This window comes from Chiloscyllium punctatum, chromosome 33 (genome assembly GCF_047496795.1).
Source record: "Chiloscyllium punctatum isolate Juve2018m chromosome 33, sChiPun1.3, whole genome shotgun sequence".
Lineage (NCBI taxonomy): Eukaryota > Metazoa > Chordata > Chondrichthyes > Orectolobiformes > Hemiscylliidae > Chiloscyllium > Chiloscyllium punctatum.
Window position 1 is genome coordinate 63,192,181 of NC_092771.1, and position 24,037 is coordinate 63,216,217.

Here is a 24,037-nt window from a genome sequence, read left to right on the forward strand (position 1 = left end):
TGACAGACTGTGACACCCTGTGACACTCTCTGGTCCTCTCTGACACTCTCTGAGACACACTGTCACTCTCTCTGACACACTGGGACGCTCCCTGACTTTCTGTGACACTCTCTGAGACACACAGATATACTCTCTGACTCTCCTCTGACACGCTGTGACAATCTCTTACACACTGTGACACTCTCTGACACACTGGGACACTCTCTGACACTCTCAGAGACACACTGTGGTACTCTCTGAAACACTGTGACACTCTCTAACTCTCTCTGACACTCCCTTTCACTGTCTGAGACACACTGTGACCCTCTCTGACAGACTGTGACAAACTGTGACATTCTCTGACTCTCTCTCTGACACACTGTGATAATCGCTGACATACTGTGACACTCACCGACACACTGGGACAATCTCTGACATTCTCTGACACTTTCAGAGACACAATGTGACACTCTCTGACTCTCTCTGACACTCTCTAAAATACACTGTGACATTCTCTGATAGCCTGTGACACACTATAACACTTTCTAAGACACTGGGACACTTTCTGACACTCTCTGAGACACACAGTAACTAACTCTGTCTCTCTCTGAGACACTGTGACACTCTGAGACACACTGTGACACTCTCTGACATACTGTGACACACTGCGACACTCTCTGAGACTTCATGAGACACACTGTGACACTGTCATACCGACTGTGACACACTGTGACATTTTCTGATACACTGCGACACTCTCTAAGACACGCTGTGACACTCTCTGACACTCTCTGATTCTCTGAGACATACTGTGACACACTCTGACCCTGTTTGACACTCTCTGAGACACACTGTAACATTCTCTGACTCTCTCTAAAACATAATGTGACACTCTCTGATAGACTCTGACACACTGTGACATTCTCTGATAGACTGTAACACTCTTTGACACTTTATGACACTCTCTGACACTCTCTGTGACACACAGTGACACACTCAGACACACTGTGACACTCTCTGAGGAACACTGTGACACTCTCTGACTCTCGCTGAGACACACTGTGACACTGTCTGACTCTCTCTCTCTGTTACACTGAGACACTCTGAGACACACTGTGACACTCTCTGTCTCTCTCTGAGACACCCTGTGGCACTCTCTGACTCTCTCAGACACTCTCTGTAACACACTGTGACACTCTTTGACTCACTGTGTCACTCTATGACTCTCTCAGAAACTCTCTTACACACTGTGACACTCTCTGATAGACTGTGATACACTATGACACTTTATGACTCTCTCTGACACCCACGTGGCACTCTCTGACACTCTCTGAGACACACAGTGATACTCTCTGACTCTCCCTGAGATACACTGTGACACTGTCTAACTCCCTCTGAGACACACAGTAATACGCTCTGACTCTCTCTGAGACTCAATGTGACACTCTCTGAGACAACACTGTGAAACTCTGTGACACTCTTTCTGACACACTGTGGCACTCTCTGAGACATTGTGAAACTGTCTGAGACACACTGTGACACTTTGTAATTCCCTCTGATATACTCTGAGACGGGATGTGACACTCTCTGAGACACACTGTGACACCCTGTGACTCGCTCTGAGACACACTTTGACACTCTCTGAGACACACTCTGACACTTTCTCATTCACACTGTGACAATCTCTGACTCTCTCTCTGACACTCTGAAATAACTGTAATACTCTCTGACTATCTGTCTGACACATAGTGACACTCTGTGACACACTGTGACACTCTCCGATTCTCTCTCTCTGACACAATGTGACACTCTCTGAGACACTGTGAGTCTCTCTGCGACACTGTGACACTTTCTAGCACTCTCTGAGACACACTGTGACACTCTCTCTCTCTGTGACACACTGTGACACTGTCTGACTCTATCAGCCACTCTCTGAAACACACTGTGACACTCTCTGACAGAATGTGACACTCTATGACTCACTCAGAGACTCTCTGAAACACTGCGACAATCGTTGACACACTGTGACACTTTCTGACACTCTGATGCTCTCTGTCTTTCTCTCTCTCTGAGACACCCTGTGACACTGTCTGACTCGCTTTGACACTATCTGAGACAGACTGTGACACTCTATGACAGACTGTGACGCACTGAGACACTCTCTGGCCCTCTCTGACACTCTCTGAGACACACAGAGACTTTCTCTGACTCCCTCTGACACACTGTGACACTCTCCGACAGACTGTGCCACACCGTGACACCCTCTGGCTCTCTCTGACACCCTCCGAGACACACTGAGACTCTCTCTGACACACTGGGATGCTCTCTGACTTTCTCGGACACTCTCTGAGACACACAGAGATACTCTCTGACTCTCCTCTGACAAACTGTGACAATCTCTGACACACTGTGACACACTCTGACATTCTCTGACACTCTCAGAGACACACTGTGGCACTCTCTGAAACACACTGTGACGCTCTCTAACTCTCTCTGACACTCCCTTTCACTCTCTGAGACACACTGTAACACTCTGTGACAAGCTGTATCATTCTCTGCGCCGCACTGTGACACTCTCTGACACACTGTGACACTCTCTGATTGATTGTGACATCTCGGATATACGGTGACATTCTCTGAGACACTGTGACACTCTCTGATACACACTGTGATACTCTCTGAGACATACTGTGAGACTCTCTGACTCTTCCTTACACTGTCTGAGAGAAACTGTGACACTCTCTGAACACACTGCGACACTCTCTGACATACAATGACATTTTCTGATACACTGTGACATTCCCTAAGACACACTGTGACACTCTCTGACTCTGTTTGACACTCTCGGAGACACAGTGTAACATTCTCTGACTCTGTAAAACATAATGTGACACTCTCTGATCGATTCTGAGAAACTGTGATATTCTCCGATAGACTGTGACACACTTTGACACTTTATGACACTCTCTAACACTCTCTGAGAAACAGTGATACTCTCTGACTCTCTCTGAGACAAACCGTGGCACTCTCTGACACACTGTGACACTCTCCGAGGAACACTGTGACACTCTCTGACTCTTGCTGAGACACACTGTGACACTCTCTGACTTTCTGTGAGATACCCTGAAACACTCTCTTACTCTCTCTGACTCTGAGACACATTGTGACACTCTCTGACTCTCTCTGATACACTGTGACACTCTCTGAGACACACTGTGACACTGTCTGACACTCTCGGAGACACACTGAGACACTCTCTGACTCTCTCTGAGACACACTGTGACAATCGCTGACTCTCTCTCTGACACACTGTAACACTCTCTGAGGCACACTGTGACACTTTCTGACACTCTCTGAGACTCACTATGACACACTGTGACACTCTGGGACAAACTGTGACTCTGACACATGTGTGACACTCTCTGACAGACTTTAACACGCTGTGACACTCTCTGACATTTCCTGAGACACACGGTGACACATGAATACCAACTGTGACACACTGTGATACTATATGATAAACCGCGACACTCTCTGAGGCAAACTGAGACACTGTCTAACACTCTCTGAGACAAACTGAGACATTTTCTGCAAATTTCTGAGATACACTGTGGCACTCTCTGACTATCTCTCTGACATACTGTGATTCTCTCTGAAACAGAGTGACACTCTCTGAGACATTGCAAAACTGTCTGAGACAGACAGTGACACTCTCTGAGACACTATGATACTCTCTGAGACACCGTGACTCTCTCTGTGACACTGTGACCCTTTCTGACATTCTCTAAGACACACCGACACTCTCTAACTCTCTCAGACACTCTCTGACACACTGTGACAATCTCTGACAGACTGTGACACTCTCTGACTCTCTCAGACACACTGTGACTCTCTCAGACACACTGGAACTCTGTCTGACACACTCTGAGACACTCTTGGATTCTCTCAGACACTCTCTGAAACACACTGTGACACTCTCAGACAGAATGTGACATTTTCTGACTCTCTCACAGACTCTCTGACACATTGTGACAATCTCTGACACACTGTGACACTTTCTGACACTCTCTAACATACACTGTGACACTCTCTGACTCCCGCTGAGACGTTGTGATGCTCTCTCTTTCTCTCTCTCTCTGAGACACCCTGTGACACTGCCTGACTCGCTTTGACACTATCTGAGACAGACTGTGAAACTCTATGACAGACCGTGATGCACTGTGACACTCTCTATCTCTCTCTGACACTCTCTGAGACAAACAGAGATTCTCTCTGACACACTGTGACACTCACTGATAGACTGCGACACACTGTGACACTCCCTGGCTCTCTCTGACACTCTCTCAGACTCACTGTGACACTCTCTGACATACTGGGATGCTCTTTGACATTCTCTGAGAAACACAGTGATACTCTCTGACTCTCGTCTGACACACTGTGACAATCTCTGACACATTGTGACACCCTCTGACACACTGGCACGCTCTGAGTTTCTCTGACACTCTCAGAGACACACTGTAGGACAATCTGACTCTCTCTGATACTCTCTGAAACACACTGCGACACTCTCTAACTCTCTCTGACTCTCCGTTACACTCTCTGAGACACACTGTGACCCTCTCTGACGTACTGTGACACTCTGTAACACTCTCTGACTCTCCCTGAGACACACTGTGTCACTCTCTGACACTCTTTGACACAATCCGAGACAGGCTGTGACACTCTCTGACAGACTGTGATAAATTGTGACTCTCTCTGTCTCTCTCTGACACTCTCTGAGACACACTGTGACATTCTAGGACTCGCTCTGAGACACACAATGATACTCTCTGTCTCGTTTTGAGACACACTGTGACACTCTCTGAGACACACAGTGATACTCTCTGTCTCGCTCTGAGACACACTGCGACACTCTCTGACACACTATGAATCTCTCTAACGCTCTCTCTGACACACTGTGTCAATCTCTGACACACTGTGACACTCTCTGACACTCTGAGACACACTGTGACACTCTCGGAATCTGACACACTCTGAGACACACTGTGGCACTCTCAGACTCTCTCTGACACACTCTGACACTATCTCAGACAGACTGTGACACTCTCTGACTGACTGTGATGCTCTGTGACACACTCTGACCCTCTTTGACACTTTCTGAGACACACTGTAGCACTCTCTGACTCTCTCTGACACTCTGTAAAACATACTGTGACACTCTCTGATAGACTCTGACACACTATGACATTCTATGATAGACTGTGACACACTGTGACACTTTATGACACTCTCTGACACTCTTTGAAACACACAGTGATACTGTCTGACTCTCTCTGAGGCACACTGTGACACTCTCTGACTCTCCTCTGACACACTATGACAATCTCTGGCACACTGTGACAGTCTCTGACACACTTGGATGCTCTCTGACTCTCTCTGATACTCTCAGAGACACACTTTGGCACTCTTTACCTCTCTCTGACTCTCCCTTACACTCTCTGAGACACACTGTGACACTCTCTGACACATGGTGACACACTGTAACACATTCTGACTCTCTCTGAGACACACTGTGACATTGTCTGACTCTCTCTCTGACACACTGTGACAATCACTGACATACTGTGACACTCTCTGACACACTGGGACAATCTCTGACTTTCTCTGACACTCTCAGCGACACACTGTCCCACTCTCTGACTCTCTCTGTAACACATTGCGACACTCTCTACCTTTCTCTGGCACTCCCTTACACTCCCTGAGACACACTGTGACACTCTCTGACAGACTGTGACGCACTGTAACACACTCTGACTCTCTCTGAGACACACTGTGACATTCTCTGACTCTCTCTCTCTAACACACTGCGACAATCGCTGACAAACTAGGACACGCTCTGACACACTGGGGCAATCTCTGACGCTCTCAGAGACACACTGTGACAATCCCTGAGTCTCTGACACTCTCTAAAATACACTGTGACACTCTCTGGTAGACTTTGACACACTGTAACACTTTCTAAGAAACTGTGACACTTTTTGACACTCTCTGGGAAACACAGTAACGAACTCTCTCACTCTCTGAGACACTGTAAAACTCTGGGATAAACTGTGACACTCTGAGACACACCGTGACACTGTCTGACATACTGTGACACACTGTGACACTTCCTGATGCACACTGTGACACTCTCAGACTGACTGTAACACACGGTGACACTCTCTGACACACTGTGACATTTCTGACTCTCTCTGACTCTCTGAGACACACTGTGACACACTCTGACCCTCCTTGACACTCTCTGGGACACACTGGAACACTCTCTGACTCTTGCTAACACTCTCTAATTCATACAGTGACACGCTCTGATAGATTATGACACACTGTGACATTCTCTGATAGACTGTGACACAGTGTGACACTTTATGATACTCTCTGACACTCTCTGAGACACACTGTGACACTCTCTGACTCTCTCTCTCTGACACACCGTGACTCTCCCTGACTCTCTCTGACTCTGAGACACACTGTGACACTCTCTGACTCTCTCTCTGACACACTGGGACAATCTCTGACACACTATGACACGTTCTGATACATTGTGAAACAGACTGAGACACACTGTGACACTTTCTGTCTATCCCTCACTCTCTGAGACACACTATGACGTTCTCTGTGACACACTGTGACACACTCTGACTCTCTCTGTCACTCTCTGAGACACACTGTGATACTCTCTGACTCTCTCTGAGACACAATGTGACACTCTCTGATACTATTTGAGACAGGCTGTAACAATCTCTGACAGACTGTGAAACTCTGTGACACTATCGGACCATATCTGAAAGTCTCTGAGACACACTGTGACACTCTCGGACGCTCTCTGACACTCTCTGACTTTATCTCAGACAAATTGTGACACTCTCTGACAGAGTGTGATACACTGTGACACTCTCTGAGTCTCCCTGACACTTTCTGAGATACACTGTGACAAACTCTACCCTCACTGACACTCTCTGAGACACACTGTTATACTCTCTGCAATTCACTGTGACACACGCTGACCCTCTCTGCCACACTCTCAGACACACTGTGGCACTCCTGACACTCTGAGACAGACTGTGACACTCTTGGACTCTCTCTGAGACACACAGTGATACTCTCTCTGAGACACAGTGTGGCACTCTCTGATTCTCTCTCTGACATATTGTGACACACTCAAACACAGTGACACTCTCTGAGACATTGTGAAACTGTCTGAGACACACAATGACACTCTCTGAGCCACTGTGACACTCTCTGAAACACACGGACTCTGTCTGAGCCACTGTGACACTTCTTGATACTCTCTGTGACACCCAGTCTCTCTTTCTCTATGAGACACACTGTAACACTCTCTAACTCTCCCAGATACTCTCTGAAACACACTGTGACACTCTCTCACAGACTGTGTCACTGTCTGACTCTCTCTGACACACTGTGACAATCTCTGACACACGGTGACACTTTCTGACACTCTCTGAGACACACTGTGACATTGTCGGGCTCTCTCAGAGACAAACTGAGACACTTTCTGCAAATTTCGGAGACACACTGTGACACTCTCTGACTACCTCTCTGACATACTGTAACCCTTTCTGACACAGACTGACAGTCTCTGAGACATTGTGAAACTGTCTGAGACACACAGTGACACTCTCCGACTCTGTCTCTGTCGCACTGTGACACTGTGATACTCTCTGAGACACTGAGACTCTCTCTGTGACACTGTGACCCTGTCTGACACTCTCTCTGCCACACTCTGACACTCTCTGTCTCTCCCTCACTCTGAGACACACTGTGACACTCTCTGACTCTCTCAGACACTCTCTGTCACACTGTAACACTCCCTGATACACCGTGACACTGTCTGACACTCTCTGAGACAAACTGTGACACTACCTATCTCTCTCTGAGACACACTGTGACACTCTCTGTCTCTCTCAGACACTCTCTGAAACACACTTTGACACTCTCTGACAGACTGTGACACTCTGACACTCTCAGACACACTGTGATAATCTCTGACACATTGTGACACTTTCTGACACTCTCTGAGACACATTGTGAAACTGTCTGACCGTCACTGAGACAAACTGTGACACTTTCTGTCTCTCTCTGAGACACACTGTGACACTCTGTGACTCTCTCAGACACTCTCTGAAATACACTGTGACACTCTCTGACAGACTGTGGCACTCTCTGACTCTCTCAGACACTCTCTGTCACACTGTAACACTCTCTGACACACTGTAACACTGTCTGACACTCTATGAGACACACTGTGACACTCTCTGATTTGCTCAGACACTATGAAACACACTGTGGCACTCTCTGACAGAATGTGACACTCTCTGACTCTCACAGATTCTCTGACACACTGTGACAATCTCTGACACACTGTGACACTTTCTGACACTCTCTGAGACACAATGTGACACTCTGTCTCCCACAGAGACGCTGTGACGCTCTCTGTCTCTCCCTGAGACAGACTGTGACACACTCCGACTCTCCTCTGACACACTGTGACAATCTCTGACACACTGTGACACTTTCTGAGACACAATGTGACACTGTCTCCCGCAGAGACGCTGTGACGCTCTCAGAGACACACTGTGACACTGGCTGACTCGCTCTGACACTATCTGAATGACACTGTGACACACTCTGGCTCTCTCCGAGACACATAGAGACTCTCTCTGACTCTCTCTAACACACTCTGACAGACTGTGACATAATGTGACACTCTCAGGTTGTCCCTGACACTCTGAGACACACTGCTACACTCTCTGACTTTCTCTGACACTCTCAGACAGACAGGGATAATCTCTAACTCTCTCTGAGACAGACTGTGACACACTCCGACTCTCCTCTGACACACTGTGACAATCTCTGACACTCTGTGACACTCTCTGACATACTGGGATGCTCTCTGACTTTCTCTGACACTCTCAGAGACACATTGTGACACTCTGACTCTCTCTGACACTCTCTGACAGACTGTGACACACTGTAACACTCTCTGACTCTCTGAGATAGACTGTGACATTCTCTGACTCTCTCTGACAATCTGTGACACTCTCTGACACACTGACACAATCTCTGACTTTCACTGACACTCTCAGAAACACACTGTGACACTCTCTGACTCTCTTTGACACTCTCTAAAATACGCTGTGACACTCTCTGATAGACTGTGACTCACTGTAACACTTTCTAAGAGTGACACGTTCTGACACTCTCTGAGACACACAGTAACTAACTCTGTCTCTCTCTGAGAAACTGCCACACTCTGGGACAAATTGGGACACTCTGAGACACACTGCGATACTCTTTGACATACTGTGACACACTGTGACACTCTCTGACACTTCCTGAGACACACTCTGAAACTTTCAGACAGACTATGACACACTGTTACACTCTCTGACACACTGTGATATTCTCTGATAGACTGTGACACTCTCTAAGACACACTGTGACACTCTCTGACTCTCTCTGACTCTGAGACACACTGTGACACACTCTGACCCTCTTTGAAATTCTGAGACACACAGTAGTAGCACTCTCTGGCTCTCTCTGACACTCTCTAAAACATACGGTGACACTCTCTAACTCTCTCTGACACTCCCTTACACTCTCCGAGACACACTGTAACACTCTCTAACTCTCTCTAAAACATAATGTGACACTCCCTGATAGACTCTGACACACTGTGACATTATCTGATAGACCGTGACACTTTATGACCTGCTCTGACACTCTCTGAGACTCACAGCGATGGTCTCTGACTCTCTCTGAGACAAAGCTGTTACACTCTGACTCTCTCTCTGACACACTATGACACTCTTTGAGGCACATTGTGACACTCTCTGACTCTCTCGCTGCCACACTGTGACGGTCTCGGAGACACACTGTGACACTGTCTGACTCTCTCTGATACACACAGTGACTCCCTCTGACACTCTCTGACTCTGAGACACATTGTGACACTCTCTGACTCTCTCACGCTGACACACTGTGACACTTTCGGAGACACACTTTGACACTCTGACTCTCTCTGAGACACACTGTGCACCTCTGGCGCTCTCTCTCTAACACACTGGAACACAGTCTGACACACTGTGACACTTTCTGAGACATTGTGAAACAGTCCGATACACACTGTGACACTTTGTGACTCCCTCTGACACACTCTGAGACAGACTGTGTCACTCTCTGAGACACACTCTGACACTCTCTGACACACTGACTCTGACACTCTCTGAAACACACTGTAACACTCTGTGACAGACTGTAACATTCTCTGTGCCACACTGTGACACTCTCTGAGACACACTGTAACACTGTCTGACCGACTGTGACACTCTCTGAAATATGGTAACATTCTCTGAGACATTCTGACACACTCTGATACACACTGTGACACTTTCTGTCTCTCCCTCACTCTCTGAGACACACTGTGACACTCTCTGACATACTCTGACACTCTCTGACAAACTGTGACACTCCCTTTTCTTCTCTGAGACACGATGACACTCCCTGACTCTCTCTGTCACTCTCTGAGACACATTGTGACAGTCTCTGACTCTCTCTGAGAAACTTTGTGAACTCTGTGATACTATTTGAGACAGGCTGTAACACTCTCTGACAGACTGTGAGACTCTGTGACACACTCGGACCATATATGAAAGTCTCTGAGATACCCTGTGACACTCTCTGACACTCTCTGACTTTATGTCAGACACACTGTGACACCGACAGACTGTGATACACTGTGACACACTCTGACCCTCTCTGCCACACTCTAAGACACAGTGTGGCACTCGCTGACTCTCTTTGACACTCTCTAAAACACACTGCAACACTCTCTGATAGAGAGTGTCATTAAGTGTTACAGTGTGTCACAGTCTGACACTCGTGGAGACACACTGTGACTCTCACTGACTCTCTCTGAGACACACTGTCACACTCTCTGACTCTCTCTGAGGCACACAGTGATTCTCTCTCTGAGACACAGTGTAGCACTCTCTGAGTCCCTCTGACTCTCTCGCTGACACACTGTGACAATCTCTAAGACGCACTTTGGCACTCTCTGACTCTCCCTCTGACATACTGTGACACTCTCTGAGACACAGTGACACTCTCTGTGACATTGTGAAACTGTCTGAGACACACAATGACACTCTCCGACTCTCTCTCTGACCCACAGTGACACTCCTTGAGTCACTGTGACACTCACTGAAACACAGTGGCTCTCTCTGAGTCTCTGTGACACTTTCTGATACTCTCTGTGACACTCTGTCTCTCTCGCTCTCTGAGACACACTGTGACACACTCTGACTCTCTCAGACACGTTCTGAAATACACTGTGACACTGTCTGACTGACTGTGTCACTCTCTGACTATGTCAGAAATCTCTGACACACTGTGACAATCTTTGACACACTGTGATACTTTCTGATAGACTGTGACACACAATTACACTTTATGACACTCTCTGACACTCTCTGAGACACACTGTGACACTCTCTGACTCTCTCAGACACGCTCAGAAACACACTGTGACACTGTCTGACAATGTCAGACAATCTCTGACACACTGTAATACTTTCTTACACTCTCTGAGACACACTGTGACACTGTCTGGCACTCTTGGAGACAAACTGAGACACTTACTGCAAATTTCTGAGACACACTGTGACACTCTCTGACTATCTCGCTGACATACTGTGACCCTCTCTAACACAGAGTGACGCTCTCTGAGACATTGTGAAACTGTCTGAGACACACAGTGACACTCTCTGACTCAGTCTCTGTCACACTGTGACACTCTCTGTGACACTGTAACCCTTTCTGATACTCTCGGTGACACACTGAGACCCTTTCTGGCACGCTCTGTGACACACTGTGACACCCTCTGACTGTCTTTCTGACATACTGTGATCATCTCTAACAGAGTGACACACTCTGAGACACTGTGAAAGTCTCTGAGACACTGTGTCTCTCTCTGTGATACTGTTATCGTTTCTGACACATTCTGAGACACACTGTGACACTCTCTGTCTCTCCCTCTCTCTGCGATACACTGTGACACTCTCCGACTTTCTCAGACACTCTCTGAAACACACTGTGACACTCTCTGACTAACTGTGACACTCTCTGACTCTCTCAGACACTCTCTGACACACTGTGACAATCTCTTACACACTGTAACACTGTCTGACACTCTCTGAGACAAAATGAGACACTTTCTGCAAATTTCTGAGACACACTGTGGCATTCTCTGAATCGCTCAGACACTCTCTGAGACACACTGTGACATTCTATGACTCTCTCAGACACTCTAAAACACACGGTGACACACTCTGACAGATCGTGACACTCTCTGACACTCTCAGACACTCTCTGACACACTGTGACCATCTCTGACATACTGAGACACTTTCTGACACTCGCTGAGACACACTGTGACACTCTTTGTCTCTCCCTCTCTCTGAGACACACTGTGACACTGTCTGACTCGCTTTGACACTATTTGAGACACACTGAGACATTCTCTGACAGACTGTGACACACAGTGACACTCTCTGAATCTGTCAGACACTCTCTGAAATATACTGTGGCACTCTCTGACAGAATGTGACACTCTCTGACTCTCTCACAGACTCTCTGATGCACTGTGACAATCTCTGATACACTGTGACATTTTCTGACACTCTCTGAGACACAGTGTGAAACTCTCTGTCACCCGCTGAGACTCGGTGACGCTCTCTGTCTTTCTCTCTCTCTCTCTCTCTCTCTCTCTCTCTCTCTCTCTCTGAGACACCCTGTGACACTGTCTGACTCGCTTTGACACTATCTGAGACTGACTGTGACACTCTATGACAGACTGTGACACACTGTGACACTCTCTGGCAGACTGTGACACTCTCTGGCTCTCTCTGACACTCTCTGATACACAATGTGACTCTCTCTGACACACTGGGATACTCTATCACTTTTTCTGACACAATCTGAGACACACAGATATACTCTCTAATCACTCTGAGACACACTGTGACACTCTCTGACTCTCCTCTGACACAGGCGACACACTCTTACACACTGGGATGCTCTCAGACTTTTTCTGTCTCTCAGAGACACACTGTGGCACTTTTTGACTCTCTCTGACACTCTCTGAAACATACTGCGACACTCCCTAACTCTCTGTGACACTCCCTTACAAGCGCTGAGACACACTGTGACACTCTGCCAGAATGTGACACACTGTGACATTCTCTGACTCTCTCTCTCTGACACACTGTGACAATCGCAGACATACTGTGACACTCTCTGACACACTGGGACTATCTCTGACTTTCTCTCTCACTCTCAGAGACATACTGTGACAATCTCTGACTCTCTCTGACACTCTGTAAAATACACTGTGACACTCTCTGACACTGTAACACTTTCTAAGACATTCTGACACTTTCTGACACTCTCTGAGACACACAGTAAACAACTTGGTCTCTCTCTGAGACACTGTGACACTCTGGGACAAACCGTGACACTCTGAGACACACTGTGACACTCCCTGACATACTGTGACACTCTCTGACACTTGCTGAGACACACTGCGACACTCTCAGACCGACTGTCACACACTGTGTCACTACCTGACACACTCTGACATTTTCTGATACACTGTGACACTCTCTAAGACACACTGTGACACTTTGTGACTCTCTCTCACTTTCCGTGACACATTGTGACACACTCTGACTCTCTATGACACTCTCTAAAACATACTTTGATAGACTCTGACACACTGTGACATTCTCTGATAGACTGTGACACACTGTGACACTTAATGACACTCTCTGACAGTCTCTGAGACACACTTGACACTCTCTTGACTCATTGTGACACCCTCTGAGGCACACTGTTATACGCTTCGACTCTCTGAGACACATTGTGACACTGTCTGACTCTCTCTCTCTAACACGCTGTGACACTCTCTGAGACGCATTGAGACACTGTCTGACACTCTCGGAGACAACTGTCACACTCGCTGACTCTCTCTCTGACACACTGGGACACTCTCCGACTCTCTCTCTCTGACACACTGTGACACTTTCTGAGACATTGTGAAACTGCCTGAGACATTGTGACACTTTGTGACTCCCTCTGACACACTCTGAGACAGACTGTGACACTCTCTGAGACACACTGCGACACACTGTGACATTCTCTGAGGCACGCTGTGACATTCTCTGAGACACACTGTGACACTCTGACTCTCTCAGACACTCTTTGAAACACTCTGTGACATTCTCTGATTCGCTCAGACACTCTCTGAAACACACTGTGGCACTGTCTGACACACTGTGACACTCTCTGACTCACTGTGACAATCTCTGACACACTGTGACACTCTCTATCTCCCGCTGAGACGCTCTGACGCTCTCTGTCTCACTCTCTCTCTCAGACACCTTGTGACACTGTCTGACTCGCTTTGACACTATCTGAGACAGACTGTGACACTCTATGACAGACTGTGACACTCTGTGGCTCTTTCTGACACTCTCTGAGACTCACAGAGATTCTCTCTGACTCTGTCTGACACACTGCGACACTCTCTGACAGACTGTGACACTCTTTGGCTCTCTCTGACACTCTCTGAGACACACTTTCACACTCTCTGACTCAATGGGACGCTCTTTGACTTTCTCTGACACTCTCTGAGACACACTGTGACACCCACTGACTCTCTCTGAGACAAACTGTGATACTCTGACTCTCCTCTGACACACTGTGACAATCTCTGACACACTGCGACGCTCTCTGACTTTCTCTGATACTCTCAGAGACACAATTTGGCACTCTCTGACTCTCTCTGACACTGTCAGAAACACACTGCGACACTCTCTAACTCTCTCTGACACTCCTTTATACTCTCTGAGACACACAGTAACCAACTCTGTCTCACTCTGAGACACTGTGACACTCTGAGACAAACTGTGACACTCTCTGACATACTCTGACACACTGTGACACTCTGACACACTGGGACACACTATGACACTCTTTGACACTTCCTGAGAAACACTGTGACACTCTCAAACCGACTGTGACACACTGTGACACTTTCTGACACACTGTGACATTCTCTGAAACACACTTTGACCCTCTTTGACACTCTCTGAGACAGCACTGTAACACTCTCTGACTCTCTGATACACACTGTGACACTTTCTGAGGCAAACTGTCACACTCTCTGACTGTCGCTGAGACACACTGTGACACTCTCTGACTCTGAGAAACATAGTGATACCCTCTGACTCTCTCTCTCTCTAACACACTGTGACACTCTCTGAGGCAAACTGTGACACTCTCTGATTCTCTCTGAGACACACTGTGACACTGTCGGACACTCTCTCTGACATACTGTGACACTCTCTGAGGCACATTCTGACACTCTGACTCTCTCTGGGACACACTGTGACACTGTCTGACTCTCTCTGAGTCACACAGTAACACTCTCTGACTCTCTCTAACTCTGAGAAACATTGTGACAATCTCTGCATCTCTCTCTCTCTGACACACTGGGACACTTTCTGAGACATTGTGAAATTGTCTGAGACACACTGTGACACTTTGTGACTCCCTCTGACACACTTTGAGACAGACTGTGTCCCTCTCTGAGACACACTGTGACACCCTCTGTCTCTCTCTGAAACACACTGTGACATTCTCTGAGACACACTGTGACATTCTCTGACTCTCTCTGACACTCTCTGAAACACACTGTAAAAGTCTGTGACAGACTGTAATATTCTCTGTGCCACACCGTGACATTCTCTGACACACAGTGACACTCTCTGACAGATGGTGACATTCTCTGAGACACTGTGACACACTCTGATACATACTGTGACACTTTCTGTTTTCCCTCACTCTCTGAGACACACTGTGACACTCTGTGACCCTCACTGATGCACTGTGACCCTCCCTTTTCTTCTCTGAGACATTTTGACACTCCCTGACTCTCTCTGACACACACTGTGATAATCTCTGACACTCTCTGAGACAAATTGTGACACTCTCTGATACTATTTGAGACAGGCTGTAACACTCTCTGACAGAGTGTGATACTCTGTGACACTCTCGAACCATATCCGACTCCCTCTGAGGCACACTGTGACACTCTCGGTCTCTCTCTGACTCTCTCTGACACTATCTCAGACAGACTGTGACACGCTCTGACAGACTGTCAGACACTGTGACACTCTCTGACTCTCCATGACACTTTCTGAGAGACACTGTGACTCTCTCTCTGACTCTCTCTGACACTCTCTGACTCGCTCTGAGGAACACTGTGACAATCCCTGACACACAATAACACTTTTGAAGACACTTTGACACTTTCTGACACTCTCTGAGACACACAATAACCAACTCTGTCTCTCGCTGAGACACTGTATCATTCTCTGTCTCTCTCTCTGAGACACTGTTTTACTCTGGGACAAACTGACACTCTGACACACTGCGACGCTCTCGGACTGACTGTGACACTCTCTGACAGACTGTGACACACTGTGACACTCTCTGACACTTCCTCAGACACACTGTGACTCTCTCAGACCGACTGTGACACACTGTGACACTCTCTGAGACAATGTGACATTATCAGATACACTGTGACACTCTCTAAGACACACTGTGAAACTTTCTGACTCTCTCTAACTCTTTGAGACACACTGTGAAACAATATGACGCTCTCTGGCAGTCTCTAAGACTCAGTGTGAAGCTGTGACACTCTGGGACAAACGATGACACTCTGACACACTGTGCTAGTCTCTCACTGACTGTGACACTCTCTTACAGACTGTGACACTCGCTGACACTTCCTGATACGCACTGTGACAGTCTCAGACCGACTGTGAAACACTGTGACACACTCTGAGACACAGTGAGACAGTCTGACACTCTCTGAGACAGACCGAGACACTTTCTGCAAATTTCTTAGACACACTGTGACACTATCTGACTATCTCTCTGACACAGAGTGACTCTCTCTGAAACAGAGTGACATTCTATAAGACATTGTCAAACTGTTTGAGACACACAGTGACACTCTCCGACTCCATCTCTGTCACACTGTGACACTCTTTGAGACACTGTGATACTCTCTGAGATTCTGTTCCTCTCTCTGTGATACGGTGACCCTTTCTAACACGCTCTGTGACACACTGTGACACTCTCTGTCTCTCCCTATCTCTGATACACCCTGTGACACTGTCTGACTCACTTTGACACAATCTGAGACAGACTGTGACACACTGTGACACTCTCTGGTTCTCTCTGACACTCTCTGAGACACACATAGACTCCCTGACTCTCTCTGACACATTGTGACACTCTCTGACAGACTGTGCCACACGGGGAGACTCTCTGGCTCTGTCCGACACTCTCTGCGACACACTGTGACACTCTCTGACACAATGGGACGCTCTCTGACTTTCTCTGACATTCTCTGAGACACACAAAGATACTCTCTGACTCTCTCTGAGACACACTTTGACACTCTCTGACACTCTGAGATAGACTCTGAAACACACTCCGAGACACACTCTGACACACTGTGACATCTCTGAGGCACAAGGTGACACTCTCTGAGATACACTGTGACTGTCTCTGACTCTCTAAGACACGCTTTGATACTCTATGACACTCTCTGAGACACACAGTGATGCTCAAGGACTATCTCTGAGACACACTGTGACACTCTCTGACACCCTCTGACACAATCTGAGACAGTCTGTGACACTCTCTGACAGACTGTGATAAACTGTGACACTCTCTGTCTTTCTCTGAGAGACACAGTGATAGTCTGTCTCGCTCTGAGACACACATTGACACTTTCTGACACAATGTGACATTCTCCTAGATACTGTGAAACTTTCTAACTCTCTCTGAGACACACTCTGCCACACTATGATACTCTCTGACTCTCTTTGAGACACGCCGTGACACTCTCTCACTCTCTCTCTCTCTGTCTGACATTCTATGACAATCTCTGACTCTCTGTGACACTCTGAGACACACGGTCACACTCGCAGACTCTTTCTGACACACTATGAGAAACACTACCTCACTCACCGACTCTCTCCGAGACACACTGTAACACTCTGACTCTTTCAAATACCCTCTGAGACACACTGTGACACTCTCGGACTCTCTCTGTCACTCTCTGGACACTATCTGAGACGGACTGTGACACTCTCTGACAGACAGTGATATACTGTGACACTCTCTGACAGACGGTGATATCCTGTGACATTCTCTGACACCCTCTGATACAATTTGAGAAACTCTGTGACACTCTCTGACAGACTGTGATAAAGTGTGACACTCTCTGTCACTCTCTGAGACACACAGTGATACTCTGTCTCACTCTGAGACACACATTGACACTCTCTGACACAATGTCACACTCTCTGAGATATTGTGAAACTCTCTGACTCTCTCTGAGACACCCTGTGACACTCTCGGATACAATCTGAAACTCTCTGACTCTCTCCCTGACGTACTGTGACAATCTGTGACACACTGTGACACTCTCTGACACTCTGAGAAACACTGTGACACTCGCGGACTCTCACTGACAGTCTCAGAGACACACTCTGACACTCTTTGACACACTGTGACTCTCTCTGAGACACACAGTGATACACGCTGTATCGCTCTGAAACACACAGTGACAATCTCTGACACAATGTGATACTCTCGGAGATACTATGACACTCTCTGACTCTCTCTGAGACACTGTGACACTCCCTCAAATACTCTGAAACTCTCTGACTCTCTCCCTGACACACTGTGACACTCTATGACACTCTGAGATACACTGTGACAGACTGTGTCATTCTCTGACTCTGACAATCTCTGAGACACACTGTGACCCTCTCTGACACATTGTAACACTCTCTGACTCGCTGTCTGATACCCTATGACAGTCTCTAAAACACTGTGACACTTACTGACACTCTCTGAGACACACTGTGACATTCTCTGACACACACAGTGATACTCTCTGTCGCGCTCTGAGACAAACTGTGACACTCTCTGACACAATGTGACACTCTCTGACTCTCTCACTGAGACACACAGTCATACTCTCTGTCTCGCTCTCAGACGCACTGTGACACTCTCTGAGATAGTGTGACAACCTCTGAGACACTGTGACACGCTCTGACTCTCTCTGAGACACACTGTGACACTCCCTCAAACACTCTGAAACTCTCTGACTCTCTATCTGACACAATGTGACACTCTCTGACACATTGTGACACTCTCTTACTCTCTTTCGGATAACACATGACACTCTCTGACACACTGTCACACTCTCTGACTCTCTCTCTGACACACTGTGACACTCTAAGACAAACTGCGACACGCTCTGACAGACTGTGACACTCTCTGACCCTCTCTGACACACTATGAGAAACACTGCCACATTCTCTGACGTTCTCTGACACTCTCTGAGACACACTGTGACACTCTCTGAGACACATAGTGATACTCTAACTCTCAATGAGACATGCTGTGACACTCTCTGAGGTGCATGTTGACACTCTCTGACACTCGGAGACACGCATTGATACTCTCTGACACTCTCTGAGACACACAGTGATACTCTCTGACTCTCTTCAGGACACACTGTGACACTCTGAAACACACTGTGACATTCTCTGACTCTTTCTGATGCACTATGAGAAACACTACCACACTCTCTGAGACACACTGTGACACACTCTCACTCTCTCTGAGACACGCAAGCATACACTCTGACTCTCTCTGAGACACACTGTGACACTCTCTGACAGAGTGTGACACTATCTGACACAGTGTGACACTTTCTGACTCTCTGAGACACACTGAGACACTCTCTGACACACTGCAATGCTCTATGACTTTCTCCGACACTCTCTGAGACACACAGAGATACTCTCTCTGGCACTCTCTGAAACTTACTGTGACACTCTCTAAATCTCTCTGACACTAACTTACACTCTCTGAGTCACACTGTGACAGTTTCTGACAGACTGTGACACACTGTAACATTCACTGACTCTCTGAGACACACAGTAACACTCTATGCCACTCTCTGACACATTCTGAGGTAGTCTGTGACACTTTATTTCAGACTGTGGAAAACTGTGACTCTCACTATCTCTCTCTGACACTCTCTGAGACACACTGTGACACTCTCTGAGACGCGCAGTGATACTCTCTGTCTCGCTCTTAGACACACTGTGACATGCGCTGACACAATGTGACACTGTCTCAGACACTGTGACACACTCTGAGACACACGATGACACGCTCTGGATATCTCTCTGACACTGTGACATTCTCTATCACACTATGAATCTCTCTGACACTCTGAGACACACTGTGACACTTGTTGACTACCTCTGACACTCTGAGACATACTCTGACAGACTGTGACACTCCCTGACTCTCTCAGAGACACGCTGTGACACTCTATGACTCTCTCTCTGACACCCTGTCACACACTCTTAAGCACTGTGACACTTGCTGACCCATTCTGAGACACACTGTGACACTCTCTGACTCTCTCTGACACACTCTGACTCTCTCTGACACGCTTTGACACTCTCTGAAGCACTGTGACACTTGCTGACAATCTCTGAGACACATTGTGACAGTCTCTGACATGCTCTGAAACACACTGTGACACTCTCTGAGACACAATGTGGCAGTCTCCGACAGATTGCGATACATTGTAACACCCTCTGAGATACAGAGTGACACTCTATGACACTCTCTGGCACAATCTGAGACAGTATGTGACACTCTCTGACACACTGTGATAAACTGTGTCTCTCTCTCTGTCACTCTCTGAGACACACTGTGACACTCTCTGAGACACACAGTGATGCTATCTGTCTCACTCTGAGACACACTGTGACACTCTCTGACTCTCTGTGACACACTGTGGCACTCTCTGACACAATCTGAGACAGTCTATGACAGTCTCTGACAGACTGTGATAAACTGTGACTCTCTCTGTCTCTCTGACACTCTCGGAGACACACTGTGACATTCTCTGACTCTCTCTGAGACACACAATTATACTCTCTGTCTCGCTCTGAGACACACTGTGACACTCTCTGACACAATGTGACACTCTCTGAGATACTGTGACACTCTCTGACTCTCTCTGAGACACACTGTGACACTCTCTGACACTCTCTGACATTCAGAGACACTGTCTGAATCTCTGAGACAAACAGGGACATTCTCTGACTCTCTCTGACACACACTGTGACATTCCCTGACTCTCCTCTGACACAATCTGACACAGTCTGTGACACTCTCTGACAGACTGTGATAAACTTTGACACTCTCTCTCCCTCTGAGACTCACAGTGACACTCTCTGACACAATGTGACACTCTGAGATACTGTGATACTCTCTGACTTTCTCTGAGACACACTGTGACACTGTCTGACACACTCTGAAATGCTCTGACTCTCTCTCTGACACCCTGTGACACTCTGAGAAAAACAGTGACACACTCTGACTCTCTCTAAAGCTCTCACAGACGCACTGTGACACTCTCTGACTCTCTCTGACACACACTGTGATACTCTCTGTCTCGCTCTGAGACACGCTGTGACACTCTCTGAGACAGTGTGACACTCTCTGAGACAGTGTGACACTCTCTGACTCTCTCTGAGACACAATGTGACACTCTCCAAAGCACTCTGAAACTCTCTGACGCTATGTCTAACACACTGTGACACTCTCTGACACATATTGACACTCTAGACTCTCTTTCTGATAACGCTGTGACACTCTGAGACAAACTGTGACACGCTCTGACAGACTGTGACACCCTGTGCCACTCTCTGACTCTCTCTGACACACTATGAGAAACACTGCCACATTCTCTGACCCTCTCTGAGAAACACTGTTACGCTCTCTGAGACACATAGTGATACTCTGACTCTCTCTGAGACACACTGTGAAACTCTCTGAGATACACGATGACACTCTCTGACACTCTCAGACACGCATTGATACTCTCTGGCACTCTCTGAGAAACACAGTGGTACTCTTTATGTCTCTCTGAGATTCGCAGCGATACTCTCTGACTCGCTTCGGGACACACTGTGACACTCTGAGACACACTGTGACATTCTCTGACTCTTTTAGATGCACTATGAGAAACACTACCACACGCTCTGACTCCATTTGAGACACACTGTGACACGCTCTCACTCTCTCTGAGACACACAAACATACTCTCTGACTCTCTCTGAGACACACTGTGACACTCGCTGACTCTCCTCTGACACACTGTGACAAAATCTGACACACTGTGATACTTTCTGACGCGCTGGGATGGCTCTGACATTCTATGACACTCTCTGAGACACACAGTAATACTCTCTGACTCTCTCTGACACTCGCTGAAACACACTGTGACACTATCTAACACTCTCTGACACACCCTTACACTCTCTGAGACACATTGTGACATTCTCTGACACAATCTGAGACAGTCTGTGACACTCTCTGACACACTGTGGTAAACTGTGTCTCTCTCTGTCACTCTCTGAGACACACTGTGACACTCTCTGAGACACACAGTGATGCTATCTGTCTCACTCTGAGACACACTGTGACACTCTCTGACACAGTGTGACACTTTCTGACTCTGAGACATACTGTGGCACTCTCCGACATTCTCTGAGACGCACTGTGAAACTCTCTGACTCTCTCTGAGACACACTGTCACACTCTCTGGCACAATCTGAGACAGTCTCTGATAGACTGTGATAAACTGTAACTCTCTCTGTCTCTCTCTGACACTCTCTGAGACACACTGTGACATACTCTGACTCTCTCTGAGACACACAGTGATACTCTCTGACACATTGTGACACTCTCTGACTCTCTTTCTGATCACCTGTGACAATCTCTTAAACGCTGTGACACTCCCTGACACTCTCTGAGACACACTATGACACTTTCTGACTCTCTCTGAGGCATACTGTGGTACTATCTGTCAGACTGTGACACCACGTGACACACTCTGACTCTCTGACACCCTGTGACACTCTCTGAAACACTGTGAGACTTGCTGACACTCTCTGAGACACAGTGACACTCTCTGACTCTCTCGCTAACGCACTGTGGCGTTTTCTGACTCTCTCTGAGACAGACCATGATACTCTCTGACGCACTGAGACACTGTCTGACAACTGTCACACTCTCTGACCATCTCAGTCTGACACACTGTGACACTCTGAGACAAACTATGATAAGCTTGACTGACTGTTGTACCCTGTGACACTCTCTGACTCTCTCTGACACAATCTGAGACAGTCTGTGACACTCTCTGACACACTGTGATAAACTGTGTCTCTCTGTGACACTTTCTGAGACACACAGTGATGCTATCTGTCTCACTCTGAGACACACTGTGATACTCTCTGACACAGTGTGACACTGTCTGACTCTCTGAGACATACTGTGGTACTCTCTGACATGCTCTGAGACACACTGTGACACTCTCTGACACCATCTGAGACAGTCTATGACAGTCTCTGATAGACTGGGATACACTGTGACTCTCTGTCTCTCTCTGACACTCTCTGAGACACACTGTGACATTCTCTGACCCTCTCTGAGACACACAGTGATACTCTCGGGCACAATGTGACACTCTCTGAAATACTGTGACACTCTCTGACTCTCTCTGAGACACACTGTGACACTCTCTGACATCGTCTGACACAATCAGAGACAATCTGTGACACTCTCTGATAGACTGTGATAAACTCTGACACTCTCTCTCTCTCTGAGACACACAGTGATACTCTCCGCCTCACTCTGAGACACACATGGATACTCTCTGACACAATGTGACACTCTCTGAGATACTGTGACACTCTCTGACACTCTTTCTGAGACACACTGTGACACTCTCTGACAC